Here is a 22,696-nt window from a genome sequence, read left to right as displayed (position 1 = left end):
TTCCACATCAGCCCCAATGGCACACACACTACGTCTGCATATTAACTGCCACAAATATTCTACCTCATCAGTATGTCATAAAATGACTCAAATCTCACTTTCTCAAGGAAAATGTCCCTGCCTCCTGAAATAGCTTAGATGTCCCAGTAACACATTCAGATCATAGCCCTGCTTCTTACCTTCTGATGGTTCTCATAATTTCCCATTTTTAACTTTTGTGAATATTTGTACATATCTATCTACCCCTTTAGTTTCAAGGGACCATTTCTATTTTACTTGCCACTGGGCTAGATCACTGAAGGACCGTAGCTGTCACTCTGAATCAGATGGGAAGCTATTGGAGGATTTTGTGCAGAGGAGTGACATAAGCTGATTTTTTCCTCTAGCTGCTATGAGGAAACTAGGGAATAATGCTGGGAGCAGGGACACACATTTAGGAAGTTTTACAATGTATTAATCCATTTCTGTTGCTTATATCAGGAATACCTGAAACTGGGTAATTTATGAAGAAACAGTATTTATTGCTTATAGTTTCAGAGGCTGTGAAGTCCAATGTCCAGGGAACACACCCGGTGAGGGCCTTGTTCTTGCTGGTGGTGACTCCATGCAACTCAGGGTGTCATATGGCAAGAACAGCAGAAGCAACAGAGAGAGAGAGCTTCTCAGGTGCTCTCCTTTTAAAGCCATCAGCACCACACCCATGAACACCCATCAAACTACCAACTTATTACTCCATGAATGGCTCAACCCACTCACTAGGGCTTGGTCCTCACAATCTAATCACCTCTTAAAGGCCCCTCCTTCAATTACCATAACAGGATTTCCCACCCTCTTCACACTGTCACAGTGGGGATTAAGTTTCAGTATAAGCTTTGGGGGGACAGACAAACATATCCAAACTACATCATGCAATAAGCTAGGTGGGAGATGATTGTGGCTTTGTCTAGTGTAATAGTGGCAGAGATGCTCAGAAGTGGTCAAATCTGTGTGTATTTTGAAGTAGCGTAAACAGGATTTGCCAATGATTTGAGTGCAGGGGTCACAGTGGGGATTAAGTTTCAGTATAAGCTTTGGGGGGACAGACAAACATATCCAAACTATATCATGCAATAAGCTAGGTGGGAGATGATTGTGGCTTTGTCCAGTGTAATAGTGGCAGAGATGCTCAGAAGTGGTCAAATCTGTGTGTATTTTGAAGTAGCGTAAACAGGATTTGCCAATGATTTGAGTGCAGGATGTGAGGGAAAGAGAAAAGTCAAGGATAACTCCATGGTTTTTGGCCTGAGCAACTGGTAGGAAGCAGCTGCCATTCTCTGAGATGGGGAGATTGCATCAGGAACAAGATTTGAGCAGCTGATGGAAATCAGGAGTTCAGTTTGGGATGTATGAAGTTGGAGCTGTCTGTTAAACAGGCAAGTGGAGATGTTGGAAATGAAGCTGGAGTTCAAAGGGAAGTCCTGACCGAAGATTTAAATCTGAGGGTCGTCAGTCCACTAAAGCCATGGGATGGAGTGGGATCACTGAGGAAGTGTGAGTAGAAAAGAGAAGGGGTCTGGGAACTAAGTCTTGGGCCCTTGAATGTTTAGAAATTGGAGTGTCAAAGAGGAACCAGAAAAAGAGACAAAGAAAAAAGAGCGGAGGGGTACAAAGAAAACAACAGCGAAAAAGTGACAGCCCCAAAGACGATTGAAAAAAGTGCTACTGAGGGGTTGAGTCAGACCAAGACTGATGGTCATTGATGACTTTGACAAGAGCAGTTTCAGTGGCTCACACTCTGCCCTTCTCAAGTGGAGCAGGTGGAGGGGGAGGGTAGAGGACGGCATTGTCCTGGGAAGCCTTCCTTGATCTTCCTGATGGGTGGGTCTCCTGCCACGTGCTCCCGCGGCACGCTGCACTTTTGTCACATCACACGCACTTCACCCTAATCACTGCAGACTTGTGCCTGCAGCGCTCCTCATACACAGTGAATGGCCAATAAGTACGTAAGGTGAACAAATGTGTGAACAGAAAAGACGGTATGTAACTGATGGAACAAGATCCTGGGGAAAGCAGAAGGGGTGGATCAAGAACACATGATGTGCTCTAGAGTGGAGGAGAAAGACATGTCTATCCCCTAGATCAGAGGGGATGCAGAGAAGGTGGAGATACAGAACAGCATATGGGCACAGAGCCTCACCTCAGGGGGCTGCGGTCTTCTCAGTCAAGCAGGAACAAGGTGTTCTGAAGAGCATGAAGGAGGCAGGCTGGGCTCGTTCCTGGAGAAGGGCAGAGTGGGAGCCAGCACAGTGCGAAATGGAGAAGAGGTGGATTAGAGAGAAATGGAGCCATTGCTCGTTAGCAGAGGTGCTGGCTGAGGTCAGGCTGGCAAAGATTTGCACTGGGACCATTTGTCTGGCTCCATAATTTACTCCAGAAAGACACCAGAGCCCAGGTGGAAAAAGCCAATGGTGTTGTGCCTTCACAGAAGTAGAAGGGTGTCATGGCAAAGGTAGTCAGACCACAGGTAGAAGCCTCGAGGAACTGGAACCATGATTGAAGGCCAGTCTTGGGGACCATAATGGGTAGGCAAGCAGGTGAGCCACAGGGTGGCTCCCGGATCATGGGAACAGGGAGAGGCAACAGAGATTAAGGTTGAAATAAGGATAATGAACAGTTTCGGTAACTAAGGAGAAGAATAGGTCAGAATTAAAAGAGGTGTCAGAAAGGTCTTCTCAGATTCTAAGATCTCAAGAGGGAATCGTTCTGGGTGATGAACATGTTCGGGTTGTGTTAGAAGTAGACTTGGTATGTGCTAAACATCTGAGACAGCAAAGGCTTAAAACAAAATACAAATAAGCAAAACACCAGACGTTTCCTTTTCTCCCACAGTTATGTGGTCCAGGTTTGGGATGGCATTTGATAGGGCCAAGAACCCAATTCCTTCTTCCTGGTGGTCCCAGCCTGCTTGGTGTTCATTCCAAAGGTCCCCTCACGGTCCAGCATGGCATCACCCACTTTGGCAGTAAACAGGAAAAGACATGCGTCCTCCCATAAGAGAACACCCATCACTTTCACCTACATCTCGTGGAGCACGTGGCCTCACTTAATGCCAAGGAGGCTGGGAAATGTAGTTTTTCTTGTGTGAAGCCATGAGCCCAGCTAATAACCAAGAAGGGGGATAGAACAGACACTGGGAAAAACAATCTCTGCCTCACCCTTTATAGGTGAAGTGGAGTGGAATTTGTGAACATTGTTAGAGCCAAGAACATGGAAACCACATGAAGTCTGAGCATTGGAAGGACATTGATGTGAATCTTGACATTCCTGAGGATGAGCACAGAGAGAGGTGAAGAAAATACAATTGTTCACCTGGTTCTGAAATTTTCCACTGTTTGGGGAGTCCCAAATATTGGTGAAGATATCAGTGAGGTGAGGAGAGCGGGGTATAAGGAGATGAAGATGCCTTTGAAAGAGGACTGTGCTGAGGGATGGTAGAGGAGCCTGGATCTTGAACAGGCAACATGGAGCAGAAGGAGTAGGAATGGGGAGAAGGCGCCCTCTCTGCTTGGGAGGTTGGAGGGATCCACAGCTTCGGGGGAAAGCAGGGCATCAGGTGTGCAAGGAGGTATACAAGGGGGAGTTAAAGGGAAAGGTTAAGGAGGGAGGAAAGTGTCCACAGAGTGGTTGAAGAGCTGGTAGGATTGAGTTGAGGACCCAAAATAGTACTGAGGTTGCAGGAAGGAGGCTGCCGCAAGAGAGATCATTTCAGCATCAGAAGGTGTCAGGGGAGGCGGGGACGGGAATGCCACGAGCAACCAAGTTCTCAGGCAAAGCTCTAAGTGTTCATGAAACTGGAATAACAAAAGCCAAGTCTTTTTAAAATAAATTTGGCTGCTGGCGGTACGGGCATCTCAACCCTTGACCGTGGTGTTTTAACACTGCTCTCTTAACCAGCTGAGCTAACCAGCCAGCCTAAAAGCCACATCTGTGAAGGGGGAAAAAGATACTAAATAAAAAATGTGAATCTCTTGTTAAAAGGAATCAGCTTTGATTAAAAGAAAACTATGAAGCACATCACTGAAGAAAAAAGAAGTTCTGTTTTTCAGGCACTTATGTCATACACTGATAAGAGAAGTCAGAGGACATGGAATATTTACAATTCAGGGAGTAAAACAGTGCTATTTGCTAATTCATCAGATTAGACAAGCCGTAAGTAAGACTAGACTTGACCAGGTTCTACCTCACATGGCTATTTCTCTGTCATTTTCCTGCTATTCAATGTGAAGAGATTAAGACTTTCTTGTTCTCAAACAGATTTAGGGCCGGCCCGGTGGCGCACTGCGCTAGTGCGCCGCTTGGGAAGCACGGCAGCGCTCCCGCCGAGGGTTCGGATCCCACATACAGACCGGTTCCGCTGAGCGAGGCGCAGGGGCAACACCGAGGGTTGCGATCCCGTTGCCGGGTCGGTCCGGTACGGGGGCGACACTGAGGGTTGCGATCCGTTGCCGGACACGGAAAAAGACAAAAAAAAAAAAAAAAAAACAGATTTAATACAAGAACTGTTTCTAACCCATCTAAAGTATAAACTTCTGTTTACATAAATCTCAATAATCATTAAATGTATTTTAGATAGTTATGAGAAAGGTCATAAAAGATGATTAGTGTAAGGGATGATAAAAATCATGAATGGTACTTCTGAATTATATGCTATATAACTGAACCCACGAAGAATTTGAGATTTTCCACCAAAAAAGCTGTTTGTTCTCCCAACCACAGAAAACCATCACATTCTATAGTTTTCAGGTGGGTGATATAATTCATTGATTCCTTCTGTGTAAGTTCACTTTTAAAGCTTGAATAAAACATAAAATTGCCTTTAATAGTTACACAACCTAAACACAACATAGAACTTAACTTAAACTTTAACATGTTGATATTTCACCCTCTGAAAACTGTTGGCCTTATGAAGACTTTTGGCTTGGAAGTAGAAGACCAATTCTACCCCATCCCAGAGAGAATGCCCCCATTAACAAGGGGAAAAAATAAGAAAATGAAGAAATGCTGAAACAGCAATTGTTCCTGAAAACTGAGTAAGGTCCAGGGTAAGTGTTGTACACGTGATGAGTAAGCGGGGGTCCAGGGCACAGATGCTGGGCAGGCAGAGCTTGGTGGAGAAGCTTCCTGGAAGCTCTACTAAAGCTGCATCTCAGCCTCAGCTGCAGACTAGAAGCCCCCTGGGGAGCTTTTGCCATGTCTGGGCACCACCTCAGTGTTCAGATTTAATTGGTCTGGGGTGGGGCCTGAGAAATAACACCTTTATAGACTCTTCAGGGGATTCTAATTTATATCTGGGGTTAAGAACCATCATATTAAAGCCTCACCATTTGCTGGTTCCAGAAAAAATCATCTTTACCCTGATTTCTAGTAAGGAAGCAAGCTGAAACTCAGGCACCCAGCTAATGGGGAAAAGTAGGACTGAGTAGGGGGCACCCGGATTTGAACCGGGGACCTCTTGATCTGCAGTCAAATGCTCTACCCCTGAGCTATACCCCCTGTGGTGCCAACATACCTAGTTAATACTTTTCACCTGTGTGGTAACAGCTCTGCAAAATTAAATTATAGCTTCCCCTTAGTACTGTCTTTGTGGAAGCTGCCAGACCTGGCTCATAACAGGACACCTTCCCTCAGCTCTGAAGCTTTCCAGGCCTGTCCCTGGTGGGGCCATCAGCTAGAGAAAAGGTGAGAAGCTGCCTACAGCACCCCCAGCCCATTTCTCATTGCCTTTTTGGTTTAACCCATGAGCCGGCCAATGGTCTCCAAAACTATCCACATACCCCTACCTGGGCTCCCAGCCCCGCGTCCTTTGTCCTTCTGTGAAGACAGAACGGACTGTCACAGGCACCAGTACTTGGGGGCTGTAGGAACAACACCAAAGGACCTCTGCCCACCTCCTTAGCATGGCCGAGCTGGGCTCCGGGCTGCGTGGCTGAAGCGAGTGTGCGTGTGAGCAGTGGCACGTGAGAAGCCAGGTCCCCGGAGCGTAATGCCCAGCCCATGTGCACAGCCCGAGTACTGGGATGTGTCTCCCTAGGTCTGGCCACCACTCCAGGGCACCAAACTGCTGTGGTGGTGGTGGGGGGGATGGTGATAACTTAGGGTTCCCATTTACTGTCTGCTTCTGGGAAGTCTGCCACGTCTACAGCTGCCTGGTCTGCTCTGGAAAAGCCCAGAATTCCGCCCCACAGCCCCAGCCTTCTCTTTGAGAATCGAGTAGAGTCAGAGGAATTAGATACAGTATATGCGGTGGGGTTGGCAGATACCAAGAATATGAGGAATAACCAGAGTTTCACTGCAGGAAGAGAAGGGAGGGGTCATCCACCCAGACTGCAGCTGCGGAAGGGCTGACCCGCAGCTTCTGGTTCCAGGCAGGATCACAGGAGGAATGGATGACAGGAAGCCACAGTACAAGCAACAGAGAAAAGAGTGGAGGGGCCGGGGGCACCCAGATCTGTACGAGGGACCTCTTGACCTGCAGTCAAACGCTCTCCCCCTGATCTATGCCCCTTTCCCTACCTGTCGTATGTGTCTAATAAGCACCTTTCACCTTCATAGTCACACCCAGCACTCCTACGACATATTGGAAGTTTCTATTTATTTCTCCAAAGTTGGTAAGACCAGCAACTGATTCCTCCACAAACTCATCCCAGGAAGGTCCTTCCCCGGTCTCCAGGGTCCCCCAGCCCTACCCCCTGCTCACGTGCCTGCACGTCTCCCCCCTTATCCTCAGTCTGTGCTGAGGAGATCCTGCTCCGGCTGTGTGATTATTTCTGGATCCGCATGAAAAGCTCGTCTCCTGTTCAGTTCTTACAACACACCCCTCCCTGTGACAGCACCTGAGAAGTTTCACTCCTTTGACCCAGCAGCGATGTCACCAGGGTGGGGGCTGCTCGGATGGGGCCTCCCAGGCAGAATCTCAGCATGATCTCCATGTTTAGGCCTCATCTTTCTGCAGGGTTTCTATTTAATTTTTTATTTCTCCTATTCTTTTTTAAAAATTTCTAAGAGTTTTTCCTTGTTCTATAATTGATCCTTTTTTATAAACTTTGAGTGAGGTAGTTTATAAACACCTTCCCCTCGCAAAGCCAAAATTTTGAAAAATTATAATTATTTCATGACTCTAGATCTTACCAACTAAAGACTATTCATGCTCCCTAATCAGGGTGCCCTTTTCCCAGGAGGACATTCCAGAGTCTGTGGCGAGCCTAATGTTAGAGCGAAAGCAGCTGGACAGCCTCCAAGCTGTCACCTGTGCTCCAAGCTGTGACCAGGAGAGCCTCCTGGTCCTTGCCTGACCCACAGCAGATCCCTCCTCTCCAGAGACAATTCTGGTCCTGCTGGTATAGAAAAGCACAAGTAGTCCCTACACCTTTCCCCTTTGTATATGTCTCTAGTCAACCACAACTTTCCTCAACCATTAGCTAAGTATGACCACAGTTCCTGGCGGTCATATCTAGTCCTAAAGTTTCCCCCATCATCTTGATCAAATGTAGGCACTTCCTAAGTCCCCTTCAGCAACACATGCACAAGCCATCTCTTGGAGTGGGTGCTTTCTGTAGAGGGACATGCCCACCAAATTCTCAGAGGGTCAGCTTATTTCCAAATTACAGTAGCTCCCTAGGTACCAGAAGAGTCGAAATGAAATCTAATGAAGTGTTTCCAGCTTCGGCATCCACCTTCCCTCCAGGCACTGGGGACTTCGGGGCTGAGGAAGGTGCTGAAATGGCCAGAAGAGGAGACAGGAAGGGGAGCAAGGAGGCCTCTTAGCAGGGGAGCAGGCCTGCTGGTCAGCTGGAAGCCAGTCTGGGTGTGAAGAAAGAACAGGCAACAAGAGCCTTGGGCCCAGCTTCAAGGGTCAGAGATGCTACTTGGCTAGACCAGGTGCCAGGGCACAGTAGTTGACAATTGATGCAGGAGAGCATAGGGGAAAAAGAAAAGTCTGGAGGGCTGACAAAGAATGGAGGGTGAAGTGATATTGGAGGCTGTATCTTCTGTTACAGGCCCAGAGGCCTAGGAGACAGAATGGTCTTGGGGAACAGGCCTGAGGCACCCCCCATGGGCTCACTGCCCAGGGCCACCTCGAGAAGCTGCTCCCCACCCCAGCTGCTCCAGCCATGGCTAAATTGGCCCCAGGTGTGGCTGGACCTGCAGCTTTGGAAAATACAAGCTGGAAGCCTTGGCCATGTCTACGTGGTGTTTGGTCTGCAAGCTCACAAAATGCCAGAGCTGCGGAGGCTTGGGAGCCTCCACCCCAATTTCAGAGGATGTATGGAAAATCCTGTGGGCCCAGGAAGAGATCTGCTGCAGGGCGGAGTCACCACAGACAGCCTTTGCTAGAGCAATGCCAGGTGGAAATGTGAGATCAGAGTTTCAACAGAGAAACCCCATCAATCAGTGCCACACCTAGTGGAGTTGTGGGAGCAGGACCTCCATGGAGACCCCAGAATTGTGAAGCTACCAGTGTGCAATGCCAGCCTGCGAGAGCTGAAGCATCTACTCAGGCTAGATGAACTTCCCGAGGACTTGGGGATCCAACCCCTGCACCAGCATGCAGAGGATGTGGAACATAGAGTCAAGGTACATGATTCTCCAGCTTTGAGATTTAATGTCTGCCCTGCTGGTTTTCAGACTTGTTTAGGACCTGTCACCCCTTTGGTCTATTTCTCCCTTTTGGAATGGGAATATGTACTCTGTTTGTCCCACCATTGTGTCTTGGACATAGATAACTTGTTTTGAATTCACAGATGGGACTTGGAACTTTGGACTTTTGACTTAAAACAAGTTAGACTTTGGGAACAGAATAAATGTATTTACCTGTGAGAAGGATATGAACTTTGGGGGCCAGGGCAGAATGCTGTGGATCGATTGAATTGTGTTCCCTAAAGTTCATATATTAGAAGTTTAATTCCCATTGTAATGTTGAGGATGGGAAATCCTATTATGGTAATTGAAAGGTGAACCCTTGAAGAGATGATTGTAAGACCATACCATAGGGAATGGATTAATAACTGTGGTCAGGGGCATGGTTCTGGGGGCTGTAAAAGGACAGCACATGAGAGTCTCTCTCTGCTCTGCCCTTTTCTGCCATGTGAGACCCCTGCGTTGCTGTAAAGCCACCACCAAAGAAGATTCTCTCCAGATGTGTTCCTTGGACTTTGGACTTCCCAGCCTCCAAAACTGTAAGCAATAGATTTTGTTTTCTTATGAAGTTAAAAAAAAGAAAAAAAGGAAGGTTGTCCTGAGCCACAGGGGACTAAACCAAATTCTGAACATGAATGTGAAGCCCTCCAAGCCTTGGCCTTCTCCCTTCCGAGCCTCTCTCCCATCCTCCCTACTCTACTCCCTAGGCTTTGTCCCCAGCACAAAGGGGCACTTCACAGCTGGCCTTTGCTCATGCTCTTTCTTCTGCCTGCGTTGCACCTGCTGATAGCTCTACAAGAGCCAGGCCAGGCTTCCTGCAGGAGGTTCTGACTTCCTTACTCTTTAAAACTTGCAAAGGAATTGATTTGCCCTTAAAAGATAATGGTATTTGTCTCTTAGGTGAATAGTTTATATGAGCAAGCAGATTGCAGCTACAATTATATTATGATTGGCTATTATTATATCCTTGTCCAGGGAGGGGGAGGCTGGGAAGGGTGGCTGGGAGTATCTGCCAGGGATTATGCAGGATCGGTTTCAGATTTTTGCTGTTAGCTGCTGCTGCTTGTGAGCCTATGGAGAGCGAGTGAAGCAGGCATGACAGGGAAGAGAGGTCTCCTGCATCAGAATAAGAATTTCAAGTGGGATAAAACAAGGCAGGAAGCCCATGCACTGAAGTCTGATACGGCTTGCAGAAGTGAATTGAATAGAAGGCCCCCTATATGGTAGTGATGTGGTTTTATTGACTGGAAATAAGAATCTGGCTGCTGCCACAAAGAATTACTGAGCACACCTAGGGCAAAAGTGAAACCCCTACCTTTGCCAGTTTTCTCCCCAATTCCATTGGGCAGTGGTAAAGCAGCTCACCTTGCTCATCTCCCTGAGATGGGAAAGGGATGCCCTGTGGGTGCGTTTCTAGTGCTCCCCTGAGAAAGCAGATGATGGGGTCTGTGCCTGAACACAGGGGGTAGGGAAGCAGCCCTAGGGCACAGTGTGGGGCCTCCTGGCTGGAAGTGCCTTGCAGGCCTTGTGTGTAACTGCTGCTGCCTGGCAGTCTTCGTGCTACCTTAGCAGCCCACCTTGGCACCCTGCCTTAGTTCCCTCACTCTGGACAGAGCTACTAGAGCACCTCAGGCTGAAGCAACTGCAGCCATGGGGCCTGCTCCGGGCACAGCCTTATGCTGGAGTAGGGAGTCCCTGGGGGTGGGAATTCAGGGGGAGGTGGCCATGTGTGGTGGGCATGAGACTGCCCACAGGGAGAGGCAAGCTGCAGGGCTCTAGGGCTGTTAACGAAGGGACAGAATCAGCCCTGGAGAAGTTCACCTGGGGCTACAAGAAATTAGCAAGGCTTTCTAGCAAAGCTCTAAACTGTATACCCTCTCTTCTCTCCTTGCAGGAAGACTCCAGTACCATGGGACCCAGAGGTGAAAGGCATTTGTTCAATAAGTAAACAACTCAGGGGGTAGGAGGTACATAGACTTGAACCAGAGACCACCTGGCCTGCAGGCAAATGCTCCACCTGCACCCTCACTTGTTATAACTGCTTCTAATAAGCCACTGTGCAGCCTCATCAGCACCTCCACTGCAAACTAAACCTACTCCTGCTCTCCTTTTCCAACCTCCAAGCCCCAACCTCCTCCCACCTGGCAGCCCACAGCCCTGCAGCCTCTCCTCTCCTCAATGGCAAAGACATCAGCTTGGAAGAGGGTCCTTTAGAATGATGCAGCACAGTGGTGCAGGATAAATCCCTGGATGGCCTTGGATAACCCAGCTCTTCCCCCATTTCTTGTAGTTCTCAGAATAACTGTAGAATATGCTGGGGATGCAACACCCTGAGATAAGGAGGGACTGTCCAAAACAACCCGGGCTCTGTTCCCACGCCATCTAGAATGAGATGTCCTGCTGTGGAATATACGATAAAGCATATGTACTTCACAGGGCCTGGGTTTCCAAAGCCTTGCAGTTTCAAATACTGACCTTGCAGAGGACTGGAAACTTCCTTCAGGCTATAAAGTCTCTGGTGTAAGATAAAGATTTGTGGCACAGCAAGGTTGCTGGCTCAAGGACAGACTAGTTACTGATTGTTATGTAAAGATACTGAGAAATTGCTGTAAGAAGGAATGTTTGCTAAGATCAAGCTTTTGTTGATGGCCTTACTGGAATGTCATTGGCTTGTTTCACTGAAAGTTACCAGCCGATATTGTTAAACTATAACCCCACCTATGTCTCTTCCTGTAACTTCCTGGTCTGAAAAATAAATGCAGGAAGAGAACCCCAATTGGGGGTTAATTTCCTGAGGAAGGGATTCCTCTCGCTGGAGGGTCCCGGGAAGATTAACCAGTGTGGGGTCTCTCGCTGGTCAGAAGAGATGGGCTTTGAGTAATCCTTTGTGTCTCCATCACCCAGGGGAAGTGGGATGACAAATCCGTGGGGGGCAAAGCAACACAAAGCAACATCCTGCAAGGGTTTAGCCCAGTGATCCAAATTGCCCCTGGGGTAGAAAACCCAGAGCAGAGGGTTTTCGGGGTCCCTTAGCTGTGATGTGAAGTGGGGCACGTACAGACAAGATTCCATTCCCTGGGGCAGCTTTCCTGAACCATGGGGGACCAGCTCGCCATGAATCCCAAGCTTCTGTTGTCCCTTGCTGTCCATCTGTAGGGAGTAAAGTTGCTTCCTTGTGCGAGTGTCTCACCAGACCCATACAAATGGTAGAGATTGCAGATTGATAACTGAAACATGGCAAATGTGCTTCATAAGTGGTTGCTAAATTTGGCAGCCCAGGAGATCATCTGGTGTTTCTGTGATGTGGGAAGAGCAGAAGAAAGAAGGGTGCTATTGAAAAATAAACTCAGGCCCCATTTCAGATCTAACAAATAGGAATATCTGGAGAGGAAACCCAGAGAATCTGTATATTTAACCACACTTCCAGGAAATTCTGGTGCTCAGACACGTTTGGCAACTTTTGGTTTTAGTCTGCCCTTGCACGTTATATGCCTGAAGGAGAAGAAAAAAGAAGACTGTGATAAAAGGCCTGCCCGAGTCCACACACCATCTTAATAACTAGAAGCACATTTTTGGTTCTGGGACTTTCCCTTGCCCCAGCCCAGGAGATGACGACGCTAGGGTCCTTTCCACCCTTTCTCCCACCAACTACTACATGTTAGTATTCCCTCAACCTGCAGATGACATGAGGCAACCTGAAGGTGCCAGGTACAAAAAGATTCCCCTCAGGGGGCACCTGGATTTGAACCAGTGATCTCTTGGTCTACAGCCAAATGCTCTGAGCTGTACCCCCTGGCATATAATAAGTATCTAATATATACCTTTTTGCTTGTGTTGCAACGCCCACACCTATGCATTGCAACTTCTATTAACTAAATTTAAAAAATTCTTTTAGCTCTTAGAAAGTTCTGGAGATATGGAAATTTTGCTTCTCAAAAAAATGGGCACCTTTTGGCCCTCTTCTTCCACAAAGCCTCCTTCCCTACTTCGGCCTGCAGAAGCCTCCTCTGGCCCCCACCTTGCCATCTCATCTTCCTGAGTACCACTTTGAAGGCAGCTGCTTGAAAAATCCTCACCAAGAGCTGAGCCACTCTCTCCTTTCTTCCTCTCCTCAGAAGGTCCACTGACTTTGAACTTGCCCCAGCGTTCCCTCTCCTCCCCACCTCATCCCTACACCACCGCGTGGATGGGACAGTGCCGGCCACCTCCTCCCCTCAGCTCTTCTTTATTCTCACCTCAGCAACTTGGTTTTTGGCAGGGTCTTGACTGAACCCAGGGAAGTCCAGACAAATTATTTGAATTATTTGGCCCGAGAGGCCACAGCCCCCATTCTGGATCCCAGGAAACTGCCTCACCTGTCCCAAAAGGCCTCATGCCAGAAGGTCAGCACAGCTGGAGCAGCAGGGACCAGAGAGGTCTCCTCCGCTGGCCACACCCTTGCTCCGAGGCACACCACCACAGGCCTTAGGAAGCAAACCTCGCCCCTGGCCAACACCCTAAGTATGGAGTAAATCTAAATTACCCGAGGTGGCACTAGCCAGAGGAACACAGTTGCTGTTTTGGTGTACAGGTCTCCTGACCTGAGCATGTGTATTCATTCCCCCGAGCTCAGGCCTACTCCTTCTTGCCAGTGCAGGCTGCAAAATGCTCTCACCGCCTACTCTACTTTGCCACTCTTCTGGCTCCTTAGCAATGGTCCTTCTCTTATTGAACAGAGAAAAAGCAAAGAAGAAATGAAAGAAATCTCCATATTAAAATTCCTATTGTTAAAACAAGAAAACTTAAAAATTCCATCAGGGGGCATCTACAAGAAAACTCTAGCAACCATAAAACTTAATGGTACAATGTTAGAAGTATTGTCTTGAAAACTGGAAACAAGACAAGGGTGTCTGATAGCATTGTTTCTATGTAACACTGTACCTAAAGCCAGAGTTAGTCAATTAAGGAAAAAAATATTTTAAAATGGAATAGAAGAAACAAAACACCCATTATTCAGGGAAACTGTGATTATATAGAAAACATATAGTAATATACAAATTATTGACACGACCAAGTGAAACAAAGCAAGACCCCACTCTTCTTCTGCCTTCCCGTCGTTATCTAGTGACCTCAGTCAGCAGCACCTGACAGGGAGGCAGCAGGTAAATGAGAGAGGTGGTTTGCAGAGTGCCAGGCCCAGCATCACGAAGCAGAGTAAGGAAGCGTGGACTGAGAGCTGAGAGACAACATATCATGTAATCACGTAATGGTAAATGAGAGAGGTGGTTTGCAGAGTGCCAGGCCCAGCATCACGAAGCAGAGTAAGGAAGCATGGACTGAGAGCTGAGAGACAACATATCATGTAATCACGTAATGAACAAAAGACTTCCACCCAGATATATACCTCACATCAATAAGAAAATGGCCAAAAAGCAAGTAGAAAAATAAGCAAAGGACTGACAAGCATTTCTCAGAAGAAATGTGGAAGACCACTAAACATTTACAAAATGCTCAGCCTCAATGGTAATCAGATAAATGCAATTTAAAATGAGATATCATTTTACAGTCACCAAATTGGTAAAAATGAAATTTTCTGGATCTCCAAATGATGTAGACCAATGGGAGTTGTTATGTGCTCCTGCTAAGAGTATACATCTGTATAACCTCTTTGGAAAACAGTTTAGCATTGTTTAGAAAAGCTGGTCATGCATGTACCTCAATTTCTCTCTTGGGTATATGCCCTACAGAAACTCTTCTGTGTGTACCAGGAGGCACATTTATAGATGTTCATAGCTTTTTTCCTTCAAAAATAGCAAAAGGTTGGAAACAACCCGAAGGTACATGCAACAGTTATTGATGCCTCTCAGCCCCCAATTTATCCCTTTTGCCTGCTCTGAGAAACTGAATCTGGGCCCTTTAAATATTTTTCCTTTGCCAGATAGTGTTAAAGTTTTGTCTGCAGAGGACATTGGAGAAACATCATAGGAAAAGGTGTTTTGCTTCCTGGTTCCAGTTTGCTCACTCAGAAGCTCCTGCAGCAGCTTTTCCAGTGCCCGGCTCCTACAGCACAGGCAGCTCCTCGAGCACCATGTTCCTGAAGTGCTGTTGGCTTCTCCAGGACCCAGTTCCCGCAGTGCACAGTAGCCAGCAGAACCCAGAGGCCAACAACTTCTCCTGGCACCCCCATTCGGGCAGCTTGGTAGTGAGATGTCTCCAATGAGACACCTCTTTATGGAAAGCATTCTTCAACTGTGAAGACAGATGTCCTGTCATTTCCACCAAGACAGCACCACAGTGACTTCTTTACCATTCCATGAGCCAACACCATGCTCCAACAAGATCTGGATCTCAGCCCAGGCTGGGGTTGGAGTTCTTCCCCGGCTGCTCCATTTCGGCCCCACGGACAGTGGCTACTCTTAATAATCTGTTATTCTATCCCCTCCAGAGTTTCTATTTTCTTGTTATTAAAGCCAACACCATGCTCCAACAAGATCTGGATCTCAGCCCAGGCTGGGGTTGGAGTTCTTCCCTGGCTGCTCCATTTCGGCCCCACGGACAGTGGCTACTCTTAATAATCTGTTATTCTATCCCCTCCAGAGTTTCTATTTTCTTGTTATTAGTGAATCCCTCACTATTCCAATCCCCTGTTATAGTTTATTATTATTATTATTATTTAAAATTTCCCTATTCAAGTTACAGTATGGTTTTTCTCTCCTGATCAGACTCAGACTGATAGAGTAAATCAACGGGAAAACAAATAAGAAAAGTGTAGTATATTCATACAGTGGAATACTATATATCAGTGAAAATAAAATGAACTGCTGCTAGACACATCTACAGAGATGAGTCTCAAAAACCTAACACTGAGAGAAAAGAAGTTGCAGAAGATACCTTTTAATATAAGTTCAAAAGCAAGCAAAATGTTTATATATGGGTGTTCATTTAATTTTTATGCTTTTGAAAACAAAAATTGCGCAAACCTTTGTATGTATGCAATTTTATATAATAAGAAATTTTAAGAAAGAAAGAAAAATCAACTAAGTAGCTACTGTGGAGAAAATAAATTGATGCAAAATTTCAAAAAGCTAACTTCCTAAAAAAGGGCTTAAAATCTATATATTCTTTGACTTCACAATTCCATTTCTGGGAATTTTTTCTAAGAACACGATCAGATGAGTGTTCAGTGACATGTATGGATGCTCACTGCAGAATTGTTTATAATAATGAGAGGTTAGGAGCTGTATAAAGACCCAACAGCAGATAATAGGAGACATGTAATGCAGCAGGTTTTCCAGTGCCCAGATGAAATCAAACTTCCTTACCTTTCTCACAGGTTGGCACACGTAGAAGATACATGTTTGAAATAATGATATTTTCTGTGGCGCACTAGTATAAAATAGGCTACTCCAAGCTGGGGGTGACCAACAAAAAGGCTCAAGCCACCCAACCCCCCAACCAGCCACCTCAAGGGCCAAGGGCATCAAGATCTCAGCACACCTATAAACTCTTCATGGATGTGATTAAGAAACTGTGGTATAAAATATAGTTCCAGCACCTCGTCTCCGTCCCTCTCCACTCACGTTTTCTGTTTCTTCTTTATCCAGCTCAGATGCCGTTATCCCTCATTGTAACCACTTACTTGCACACACCATCTGTCCTTCACTGTACATGCCTGGGACTACATGTACAGCCTTAGTCAGTCTCTCCACCTGCTCTGCGCCTACACTTGCCAGCTGCATACAGCTGGAGAAAAACACATAACGTGTTGACTGTACTCACTTCAGACTCACGACCGGCAAGCTTGAGTGGGCTCTGGTCAGTCTCTACTCCAGTGACTTTCCCACTCTCTTACATAAATATTTCATGCTTTCTCCTCTCTCCTCAAACCTCCCATAGCTCCTTTCCCATCTTCGACTCTCTCAGACTTCACTGAGAAAATAGAGGCAGCATAAGAACTGGCCCACCATCCCCCGCCAGGACATCTGCCCATTTCCCAGCACCTGAGCCTATAAATGCTGCCTTCCCTCCAGTCACTGTGCATGACCTGTCTGTGCTCCTAGCCAAGGCCAACCCCTCCACCTGTGCTCTGTGTCCTAGCTCTCCTCTCCTGGTCAAAGACATCTCTTCAGTAACTCCCCCCTCCTTTTTAAATTGAGATGAAATTCAGATAACATACAATTAGCCATTTTAAAGTGTCCGATTCGGTGCCATTTAAGTGCATTCACAATATTGGGCAACCACCACCTCTCTCTAGTTTCAAAACTTTCTCATCAACCCAGAGGAACACCTCATACCCATTAAGTAATCACTTCCCATTCTCCCTCTATCCCATTCCCTGGAAACCACTAATCTGTTTTCTTTCTCTATGGATTTACCTATTCTGGATATTTCATATAAAAGGAATTATATATTATGTGATCTTTTGTGTCTGGCTTCTTTTACTTAGTATGATGTTTTCAAGTTTCATCCACGCATGCATGAGCACTTCGTTCTTGTTTACAGCTGAATAACATTCCACTGTAAGTAGATACCTCAATTTGTTCATTCATTCATTCATTGATGAACATTCGGACTTTTACGTATATACCTGGGAGTGGAGTCACTGGGTCATATGATAACTCTATGTTTAACTTTTGGGGGGACTGCCAGACAGTTTTCCACAACAGCTGCAGCATTTTACATTCCCACCAGCAATGCACAAGTGTTCTTTATTTGTCATCATCTCCACCACTTGTTATTTTCCGTTTTTAAAAATCACAGCCCTGTAGTGGATTGAAGGCCCCTCACAAACTCATTGAAGCTTGAATTGTGTCCCCCAAGTTTTATGTGTTAGAAACTTAGCCCCCCCACTGTGACTGTTAAGAATTGAAGCTTGAATTGTGTCCCCCAAGTTTTATGTGTTAGAAACTTAGCCCCCCCACTGTGACAGTTAAGAAGGTGGGGAATCCTATTATGGTCATTGAAAGGTGGGGCCTTGAAGAGGTGATTAGATTGTAGGACCGTGCTGCAGTGAATGGATTAATAATGGTGGGCAGGGGCATGATTTGTAGGGCTTTAAAAGGAGAATGAATGAGGAAGTTAGGCTCTCTCTGCTCTCCCTGCTTCCACCATCTTGCCACGTGAGACCTGTGGGTCACTGTCACCACCACAAAGGCCTTTGCCAGTTGTGTTCCCCTCTGAAACTGTACGGAATAAATTTCATTTTCTTTATAAATCACCCAGCTCCAGGTATTTTGCTATAAGCAACAGAAACAGACTAAGGCAACCCCCTAGTGGGTATGAAGTGGCATCTCACGGTGATTTTAATTTGCATTTCTCTAAGGACTAATGACGCTGAGCATCTTTTCATATGCTTGTTGGCCATTTGAATATCTACTTTGGAGAAATGTCTATTCAAGTCCTTTGCCATTTTCTTTTTTTTTTTTTTTTTAATTTTTATTTTGTCAATATACAATGTATATGATTATTATGGCCCTTCACCGACACCTCCCGCCCTCCTCCCTCTCTCCCCTCCCCCCCAAGAATGTCCTTTCCGTTTGCTTGTTGTAACAACTTCAAAAAAAGTATAGTTGTTATATCTTCTTCCCCACCCCACCCCCGGTTTTTTTTGTGTGTGTCCTCCTCCCTCTCTCCCCTCCCCCCCAAGAATGTCCTTTCCGTTTGCTTGTTGTAACAACTTCAAAAAAAGTATAGTTGTTATATCTTCTTCCCCACCCCACCCCCGGTTTTTTTTGTGTGTGTCTCTTTTCACTCAATATTATTCTCTCAAGGTCCATCCATGTTGTTGCAAATGGCAGTATTTCATTTGTTTTTATAGCTGAGTAGTATTCCATTGTGTAGATATACCACATTTTCCGTATCCACTCATCCGATGATGGACAATAGTCCTTTGCCATTTTCTAAGTGGGTTGTTAAACCTCTTTCCTCTTCCATCACTGATTTTCTCCTGCCCACTCTAAATGGGACTCTATGGTCCCATTACCGTATAAAATTTCCCTGTTATTTCTCCCAACAACAACAAACTTCTTCAAACCCTCCACTCCCTCTGACTAATACCATGTCTCTCTGCTTCCATCTATAGAAAAATTCCTTGAAAGACTCATCTCTATGCACAGTCTCTGCTTCCTCTCCTCTCATTCTTTCTTAAATCCACTCCCATCAGGTTGCTGCACTCACTGCTCCGTTGGGGTTGCTCTTGTCTGGGTCACCAATAGCTCACATGTTCCTAATGCTAGTGGTCAAGGTCATTTTTCACCCCACCTGACCTTCGAGCAGGATTTGACACGTGAACACTTTCTCCTTGGAACACTTTCAAAAGCCTTTCTTCACTTCCAGGAGACCGCTCTAGTTTTCCTCCTACTGCACTGGCCACGCCTCCTCAGTCTCCTCGGCTGTTTCTTTGTTATCCCCCTTGTTTATTAACCTTGGGTGGCTCTTCCTCTGTCTACTTTCATTTCCCTGGTGATTCCATCCAATCTTGTGGCTTTAAATGCCATCTCTGTGCTGTTGACTACTGCATTTGTATTTCCAGCTGATATGGTTTGAATGTGTCCCCCCAAAAACATGTGTTGTCAACTTAATTCCCAATGCAATAGTGTTGGGATTTGGGGCATAATGGGCAGTGATTAGGTCTTGAGGGCAGAGCAAATGGATTAATGCCATTAACTCAGGAGTGCGTTCATTATAAAAGGGAAGGTTTGGTCACCCTTTCCTCTCTCCCACTCTCTCTTTGCCCTTCCTCCATGTGATGCTTTCTGCCATGTTATGACACAGCAAGAAGGCCCTCGCCAGATGCAGTCCCTCAGTCTTGGACTTCCAGGCTTTCAGAACCGTGAGCAATAAATTTCTGTTCGTTATAAATTACCCAGTCTGTAATATTCTGTTATAGCAGCACAAAACAGACTAAGACACCAGCCCTGACCTTACTCCTGAATTTAAGTGTCAAATATCCCACTATCTGCTCAGTATTTCTTCTTGAATATTTAGTAGGCATCTCAAATGTAACATATCAAAACCAAATTGACCTTCTTTCCAAAACCTTCTCTTTTTAAAGTCTTTCCCCTTCTCATTTAATAATTCTGGTTTCCAGTTGTTCAGACCAAAACTTAGAGTTTTCTATATCGCATATATTTTTCCTATACTCCACATCTAACCCATTAGCAAACTTTGCCTACAGATTTTGGAGGGTAATACACACACACACACACACACACACACACACACACACACACCCAGTGGGAGAAATTGGCCACTTCCAAAAAGGGAGGTTGAATTATAAGACTTGACTGTATCTGACACAGACTGGGGAGGGCAAATGGGTTGTGGGGTAATACACTACTTCTACACGGAAAGGTGAAATGCAGGAACCCAAGGAGGTAGAATTGAAGTCAGCACAGGAGAAGACAGTTTGAAGCAATCCATGGTAAAACACCTGGGTCCTTTCTTCCTTCCAGGCAGGTTCTGTATCCTGTAATCCTGAGAGGAAAATTACCACATTTAGGTTACAAAAGCCAAGGAAATATAGGAAATGCCTGGACTTGAACCAGGGAACCTCTTGATCTGCAGTCAAAGGCTCTACCCCTGAGCTACACCCCCACACTCAGCAGCCTTTTGGAGCAAGTGCTTTTCACCTGTAGCCACACAAGCCTACAAATTATCTATTAATTCCAGTCAGACCAGGAGGCTGACTCCACTACAAACTGACTCGGTGCTGCCCTCAAACGATGCTGGGCATAAGCTTGTCCTGCAGTCACCTTCTCATCCTATAAACTTTCTTGTTCACAGATGTATTTTGTTACTCTAGCTTGATTCCTGGCCACACTGGGTGGGACAGGAAGGGAGGTGTTGACCTCTATTCTCCTGCCAACTGAACAAGCTTTTTTCTCCTTTCAAAAAGCCCCAGACACCGTCCCCAAGGAACAACTGCTGTTATAAAAGTTTTCCTTAGCTCTTAAATAGCTGATCAGTCCCTTGCAAAGCATAACAGGGCAGGTCAGTCCAACAGTTTCAGAAATAAAAGAACACCAGACTGTGGTCAGGACACACAGATCTGAGTGCCGCTTCTGCTGTTGAACTGCACGGGAATTTAGGCCAGTGAATTAAGTGATGTAAGCCTCTGTCACCTGCTGGGAAAAAGGAGACTGTGAGACCAGCTGTCAGAGAAGATTCCTTCTGACTGCAAAGCTCCAAGTCTCTCCAAGTGCCAAGGCAGAGAGGGACCCAGCAAGGAAGTTTGAGGAAGAGGGGACAGACAGGCAAGTTTAGGGGTACATGTCTGGAATCCCCAGTAGCAATGGGGTGTAGGGGAGCCTTGTTGCCATTCCCGGGTCGATGGCTCGGGAGTCTAGCATCCCACAGTCAAGCTGTCCATGATGCAAGCTTAGCATTTACCTGTGAAACCTGGTCCTTGGAATCCTGTTTTCTTTCTGTTATTAATACATTTCTAATGTTCATAGAAGAAAACTGTATTAGTCCATTTTCTCCCACTTAGAACACCTGAAACTGGATAATGTATAAAAAACCAAAATTTATTTCTTACGGTTTTGTGAGCTGGGAAGTCCAAGGTCCAGGGAACACATCTGGTGAGGGCTTCTTCTTGCTGGGGACTCTCTACAGAGTCCCGTGGTGATGCCGGGAATCACATGAGAAGAGGCTGAGCAAGAGTGTTTCCACGTGCTTCCTTCCTCTCCTCTTAAGTCCCCAGTCTCCTCCCATGATAACCCATTAATCTGTTAATTCGTGAATGGATTAATTCATTCATGAAAACATAGTTCTCATTATCCAATCACCTCTTAAAGGCCCCACCTTTCAAATGCCTTAGTGGGATTTCCCAGCCCCTTGACAATGTTACAAGGGGGATCAAGCTTCCATATGAGCTTTGGAAGGAACAAACATTCACACTATAGCAGGAACTTTGCACATGCAGAATTCTATGAGGTTCACAGTGAGAATTGCCCTTAAATGTCTTCTATGAATTCTGCACGCTGGTGTTTTGCTCCTTGCCCCAGGTCCCGTAATTCTCCCTCTGTGTCTCTTTTACTACATCCCTTGTCTTATATGACTGATATTAGGATGTTATATTTTCCATATGAATATTTTATCTTCCTAAAGCCCTTATGGTCCCCTAATATGAACAGGTCTATAAACCTCAGGTCCCCAACAGCACATAGTTCTGGTAACTAGTATATACTGCTATAATTGAAATACAATAAACTGTACTTACTTAAGTATAAAATTGGATAAGTTTTGACACATGTATACACCCATTAAACCATTACCACAATCCAGATAGCGAGCATATATGCATCTCTCCCAAAGTTTACTCATGATTTCTTATAATTCCTCCTTCTTCCTTCTCCAAATGCCACCCACATGCAAACATTGATCTGCTTTCTGTAATTGTAGATGACTTTACCATCTTGGTCTGTTCAGACTGCTATAAAAAAAAAAAAAAAAAAAGACCATAAAATGAATAGCTTAGAAATCACAAAAATGTATTTCTCACAGTTCCAGAGGCTGAGGAGTCCAAAATCAAGGCAGATTTTGTGCCTGGTGAGGGCCTGCTTTCTGGCTCACTCACAGCCCCATCTTCCTGTGTCCTCACATAGTGAAAGGGACAAATGAACTCCCTGGAGTCTCTCTTATAAGGGCACTGATCTAATTTGTGAGGGCTCGGCCCTCATGACCTAATCACTTCCCAGGGGCCCCACCTGCTCATGTCATCATCTTGGGGGTTAGGATGTCAACATGAATTTGGGGGGACATAAACATTCAGTCCATTGCATTTATATTTTCTAACATGTTATATGGGTGGAATCATACATTATGAATTGTATTTTATCTAGTTTCTTTCACTCGGCATAATTGTTTTGATTTGTCCATGTTGTAGTATGTATCAAAAGTTTTTTTTTAATTACTGCATTCTATTATTTTTTTTTATTGCTGTATTCCACTACATGGATATATCAAGTTTTGATTACCCACTCACCTGTTTACGGTCATTTGTGTTATTTCCAGCATTTGACTATTACAAATAGAGCTG

General features: G+C 45.7%; 2 non-coding genes across 2 annotated transcripts; both read right to left on the bottom strand.

Annotated features, from left to right (window-relative positions):
- Nucleotides 1-5,460: 5,460 nt before the first annotated feature.
- On the bottom strand, nucleotides 5,461-5,532 carry TRNAC-GCA. Its single transcript has one exon. It is a non-coding gene; the product is annotated as a tRNA-Cys (tRNA).
- Nucleotides 5,533-20,177: 14,645 nt separating this feature from the next.
- On the bottom strand, nucleotides 20,178-20,250 carry TRNAC-GCA. The gene has a single exon. It is a non-coding gene; the product is annotated as a tRNA-Cys (tRNA).
- Nucleotides 20,251-22,696: the final 2,446 nt, after the last annotated feature.

This window comes from Galeopterus variegatus, unplaced genomic scaffold, assembly GCF_000696425.1.
Source record: "Galeopterus variegatus unplaced genomic scaffold, G_variegatus-3.0.2 Scaffold6673, whole genome shotgun sequence".
Lineage (NCBI taxonomy): Eukaryota > Metazoa > Chordata > Mammalia > Dermoptera > Cynocephalidae > Galeopterus > Galeopterus variegatus.
This window is presented reverse-complemented; position numbering and strand designations above follow the sequence as displayed.